This window comes from Carcharhinus amblyrhynchos, unplaced genomic scaffold, assembly GCF_965287045.1.
Source record: "Carcharhinus amblyrhynchos unplaced genomic scaffold, sCarAmb.v2.hapA chromosome_1252, whole genome shotgun sequence".
NCBI classification, from domain to species: Eukaryota; Metazoa; Chordata; class Chondrichthyes; order Carcharhiniformes; family Carcharhinidae; genus Carcharhinus; species Carcharhinus amblyrhynchos.
Genome location: NW_027650992.1, coordinates 21,337 through 27,984, shown reverse-complemented (window position 1 = coordinate 27,984; position 6,648 = coordinate 21,337). Strand labels below are relative to the sequence as shown.

At 48.7% G+C, this 6,648-nt stretch overlaps 1 pseudogene; it reads right to left on the bottom strand.

Moving 5' to 3' along the window:
* Positions 1–416: 416 nt before the first annotated feature.
* Positions 417–1,065, bottom strand: LOC145340656 (claudin-4-like; annotated as a pseudogene).
* Positions 1,066–6,648: the final 5,583 nt, after the last annotated feature.

The window sequence follows — 6,648 nt, the reverse complement described above, 5'->3', positions numbered from 1 at the left end:
GTGCGGGGGGGAGGGAGGGAGAATCGAGGGGATACGGGGAGAGTGTGGAGGGGGAGGGAGGGAGAATCGAGGGGATACGGGGAGAGTGCGGGGATGGAGGGAGGGGGAGTCGAGGGGATACGGGGAGAGTGCAGGGGAGGGAGGGAGGGAGAATCGAGGGGATACGGGGAGAGTGCGGGGGGAGGGAGGGGGAGTCGAGGGGATACGGGGAGAGTGCAGGGGAGGGAGGGAGGGAGAATCGAGGGGATACGGGGAGAGAGTGTGGGGGGGGAATCGGGGGGAGGATTGGAGCTGGGAGAGGAGGGGGGGGAGACAAACGATGGGAGGGGGAGGAGGAGGGAGATGTGGGGGGGGGGGGGGGAAGGGGTTATGACCCTGCCCTACCTCTTCGGGGCAGTGGGGTGGGGGGTGGTGGCTGTCAGGAGCTCAGACGTGGGTCCTGGACGGCCCCGAGGGGTTGTTGATGTACTTGGCGGCGTAGCTGGTGCCCCTCCCGGCGCCCCTGGGCCAGGAGCAGCAGAGGAGGGCACCCCCCAGCAGCAGGAGCCCCGCGGCCCCCCAGCCCACCCAGATGCACAGCCCCATCTCCAGCTTGCGCGGCACGAGGGGGTTGTGGAAGTCGCTGATGGTGGAGTGGGCCGACCAGGAGACGGGCACCAGGAGGAGGACGCCGGCCAGCAGGAAGACGGCGCCGGCGAGGGTGGCCACCTTCCCCTTCACGTCCTCGTCGCCAATGCAGGTGGTGAAGCTGGCTCCCAGCAATGAGGCCAGCAGGCCCAGGACGCAGAGGATGATGCTGGTGATGGTGAGGGCGCGAGCGGCCTGGATGTCGCTGCTCAGCATCAGCAGGGAGTCGTACACCTTGCCACTGCTGCTGCCCCGTGCTCTGGGTGACGCAGTCCATCCAGATGCCCTCCTGCACCGTCTGCGCCACCACAATGCTAGAGCCGCCGTGCGCACTCCGCTTCCACTTGGGCACCACGCAGCAGACCACGGCTCCGATCAAGCCCAGCAGGCACAGCGCGATCCCGAGGGACTGCAGACCACTGGAGGCCATGGCGAGAGGAAGGTCGGAGGGGGGGGGGAGAGAGACTCTGACCCTGGACGACCACCGCCTGAGAAACAAGAAGAGAGAGGATGAGGAATGTGGCACGGAACAGCGACGCTGATAACACGCAAATAACTCACTCCGCAGACACCTTAACCCCCCAGGAACAGACCCCCCGACATCACACACTCTCTCCCACACACACTGTCCCTCAGATATAACACTCTCTCACACACACTGTCCCTCAGATATAACACTCTCTCACACACACACACTGTCCCTCAGATATAACACTCTCTCTCACACACACACTGTCTCTCAGATATAACACTCTCTCTCACACACACACTGTCTCTCAGATATAACACTCTCTCTCCCACACACACTGTCCCTCAGATATAACACTCTCTCACACACACACACTGTCCCTCAGATATAACACTCTCTCACACACACACACTGTCCCTCAGATATAACACTCTCTCACACACACACACTGTCCCTCAGATATAACACTCTCTCTCACACACACACTGTCCCTCAGATATAACACTCTCTCTCACACACACACACTGTCCCTCAGATATAACACTCTCTCACACACACACACTGTCCCTCAGATATAACACTCTCTCACATACACTGTCCCTCAGATATAACACTCTCTCACACACACACTGTCCCTCAGATATAACACTCTCTCCCACACACTGTCCCTCAGATATAACACTCTCTCCCACACACACACACTGTCCCTCAGATATAACACTCTCTCTCACACACACACACTGTCCCTCAGATATAACACTCTCTCTCACACACACACACTGTCCCTCAGATATAACACTCTCTCACACACACACTGTCCCTCAGATATAACACTCTCTCACACACACTGTCTCTCAGATATAACACTCTCACACACACTGTCCCTCAGATATAACACTCTCTCACACACACACTGTCCCTCAGATATAACACTCTCTCACACACACTGTCCCTCAGATATAACACTCTCTCACACACACACACTGTCCCTCAGATATAACACTCTCTCACACACACACTGTCCCTCAGATATAACACTCTCTCACACACACACTGTCCCTCAGATATAACACTCTCTCACACACACACACTGTCCCTCAGATATAACACTCTCTCTCACACACTGTCCCTCAGATATAACACTCTCTCACACACACACACTGTCCCTCAGATATAACACTCTCTCCCACACACTGTCCCTCAGATATAACACTCTCTCACACACACACACTGTCCCTCAGATATAACACTCTCTCTCACACACACACACTGTCCCTCAGATATAACACTCTCTCTCACACACACACACTGTCCCTCAGATATAACACTCTCTCCCACACACTGTCCCTCAGATATAACACTCTCTCTCACACACACACACTGTCCCTCAGATATAACACTCTCTCTCACACACACACACTGTCCCTCAGATATAACACTCTCTCTCACACACTGTCCCTCAGATATAACACTCTCTCACACACACACACTGTCCCTCAGATATAACACTCTCTCCCACACACTGTCCCTCAGATATAACACTCTCTCTCACACACACACACTGTCCCTCAGATATAACACTCTCTCTCACACTCACACACTGTCCCTCAGATATAACACTCTCTCCCACACACTGTCCCTCAGATATAACACTCTCTCTCACACACACACACTGTCCCTCAGATATAACACTCTCTCTCACACACACACTGTCCCTCAGATATAACACTCTCTCACACACACTGTCCCTCAGATATAACTCTCTCACACACACACTGTCCCTCAGATATAACACTCTCTCACACACACACACTGTCCCTCAGATATAACACTCTCTCACACACACACTGTCCCTCAGATATAACACTCTCTCCCACACACTGTCCCTCAGATATAACACTCTCTCTCACACACACACACTGTCCCTCAGATATAACACTCTCTCTCACACACACACTGTCCCTCAGATATAACACTCTCTCACACACACTGTCCCTCAGATATAACACTCTCTCACACACACACTGTCCCTCAGATATAACACTCTCTCACACACACACACTGTCCCTCAGATATAACACTCTCTCACACACACACTGTCCCTCAGATATAACACTCTCTCACACACACACTGTCCCTCAGATATAACACTCTCTCACACACACACTGTCCCTCAGATATAACACTCTCTCACACACACTGTCCCTCAGATATAACACACTCTCACACACACACACACTGTCCCTCAGATATAACACTCTCTCACACACACTGTCCCTCAGATATAACACTCTCTCACAGACACACACACTGTCCCTCAGATATAACACTCTGTCCCACACACACACTGTCCCTCAGATATAACACTCTCTCACACACACTGTCCCTCAGATATAACACTCTCTCACACACACACTGTCCCTCAGATATAACACTCTCTCACACACACACACTGTCCCTCAGATATAACACTCTCACACACACACACTGTCCCTCAGATATAACACTCTCTCACACACACTGTCCCTCAGATATAACACACTCTCACACACACACACTGTCCCTCAGATATAACACACTCTCTCACACACACACACTGTCCCTCAGATATAACACTCTCTCACACACACTGTCCCTCAGATATAACACTCTCTCACAGACACACACACTGTCCCTCAGATATAACACTCTGTCCCACACACACACTGTCCCTCAGATATAACACTCTCTCACACACACACTGTCCCTCAGATATAACACTCTCTCACACACACACTGTCCCTCAGATATAACACTCTCTCACACACACACACACTGTCCCTCAGATATAACACTCTCTCACACACACACACTGTCCCTCAGAAATAACACTCTCTCACTCACACACACTGTCCCTCAGATATAACACTCTCTCACACACACACACTGTCCCTCAGATATAACACTCTCTCTCACACACACACACTGTCCCTCAGATATAACACTCTCTCACACACACACACTGTCCCTCAGATATAACACTCTCTCCACACACACACACTGTCCCTCAGATATAACACTCTCTCACACACACTGTCCCTCAGATATAACACTCTCTCACACACACACACTGTCCCTCAGATATAACACTCTCTCACACACACTGTCCCTCAGATATAACACTCTCTCACACACACTGTCCCTCAGATATAACACTCTCTCACACACACACACTGTCCCTCAGATATAACACTCTCTCACACACACACACTGTCCCTCAGATATAACACTCTCTCTCACACACTGTCCCTCAGTATAAGACTCTCAGTTATAACACTCTCTCTCACACACTGTCCCTCAGTATAAGACTCTCAGTTATAACACTCTCTCTCACACACTCTCCCTCAGTATAAGACTCTCAGTTATAACACTCTCTCACACACTGTCCCTCAGTATAAGACTCTCAGTTATAACACTCTCTCTCACACACTGTCCCTCAGTATAAGACTCTCAGTTATAACTCTCTCTCACACACTGTCCCTCAGTATAAGACTCTCAGTTATAACACTCTCTCTCACACACTCTCCCTCAGTATAAGACTCTCAGTTATAACACTCTCTCACACACACTGTCCCTCAGTATAAGACTCTCAGTTATAACACTCTCTCTCACACACTATCCCTCAGTATAAGACTCTCAGTTATAACACTCTCTCTCACACACTGTCCCTCAGTATAAGACTCTCAGTTATAACACTCTCTCTCACCCACTATCCCTCAGTATAAGACTCTCAGTTATAACACTCTCTCTCACACACACTGTCCCTCAGTATAAGACTCTCAGTTATAACTCTCTCTCACACACTGTCCCTCAGTATAAGACTCTCAGTTATAACACTCTCTCTCACACACTGTCCCTCAGTATAAGACTCTCAGTTATAACACTCTCTCTCACACACACTGTCCCTCAGTATAAGACTCTCAGTTATAACACTCTCTCTCACACACACTGTCCCTCAGTATAAGACTCTCAGTTATAACACTCTCTCTCACACACTGTCCCTCAGTATAAGACTCTCAGTTATAACACTCTCTCTCACACACTGTCCCTCAGTATAAGACTCTCAGTTATAACACTCTCTCTCACACACTGTCCCTCAGTAAAGGACTCTCAGTTATAACACTCTCTCACACACACACTGTCCCTCAGTATAAGACTCTCAGTTATAACTCTCTCACACACACACTGTCCCTCAGTATAAAACTCTCAGTTATAACACTCTCTCTCACACACTCTCGCTCAGTACAAGACTCTCAGTTATAACACTCTCTCACACACTGTCCCTCAGTATAAGATTCTCAGTTATAACACTCTCTCACACACACACTGTCCCTCAGTATAAGACTCTCAGTTATAACACTCACACACACTGTCCCTCAGTATAAGACTCAGTTATAACACTCTCTCTCACACACTGTCCCTCAGTATAAGACTCTCAGTTATAACACTCTCTCACACACACACTGTCCCTCAGTATAAGACTCTCAGTTATAACACTCTGTCACACACTATCCCTCAGTATAAGACTCTCAGTTATAACACTCTCTCAGACACACACTGTCCCTCAGTATAAGACTCTCAGGTATAACACTCACACACACTGTCCCTCAGTATAAGACTCAGTTATAACACTCTCTCTCACAGACTGTCCCTCAGTATAAGACTCTCAGTTATAACACTCTCTCTCACACACTGTCCCTCAGTATAAGACTCTCAGTTATAACACTCACACACACTGTCCCTCAGTATAAGACTCTCAGTTATAACACTCTCTCTCACACACTGTCCCTCAGTATAAGACTCTCAGTTATAACACTCTCTCACACACACTGTCCCTCTGTATAAGACTCTCAGTTATAACACTCTCTCTCTCACACACTGTCCGTCAGTATAAGACTCTCAGTTATAACACTGTCTCACACACACTGTCCCTCTGTATAAGACTCTCAGTTATAACTCTCTCACACACACTGTCCCTCAGTATAAGACTCTCAGTTATAACACTCTAACACACTGTCCCTCAGTATAAGACTCTCAGTTATAACACTCTCTCACACACACTGTCCCTCAGTATAAGACTCTCAGTTATAACACTCTCTCTCACACACTGTCCCTCAGTATAAGACTCTCAGTTATAACACTCTCTCACACACACTGTCCCTCAGTATAAGACTCTCAGTTATAACACTCTCTCACACACACTGTCCCTCTGTATAAGACTCTCAGTTATAACTCTCTCACACACACTGTCCCTCAGTATAAGACTCTCAGTTATAACACTCTAACACACTGTCCCTCAGTATAAGACTCTCAGTTATAACACTCTCTCACACACACTGTCCCTCAGTATAAGACTCTCAGTTATAACACTCTCTCTCACACACTGTCCCTCAGTATTAAACTCTCAGTTATAACACTCTCTCACACACACTGTCCCTCAGTATAAGACTCTCAGTTATAACACTCTCTCTCTCACACTGTCCCTCAGTATAAGACTCTCAGTTATAACACTC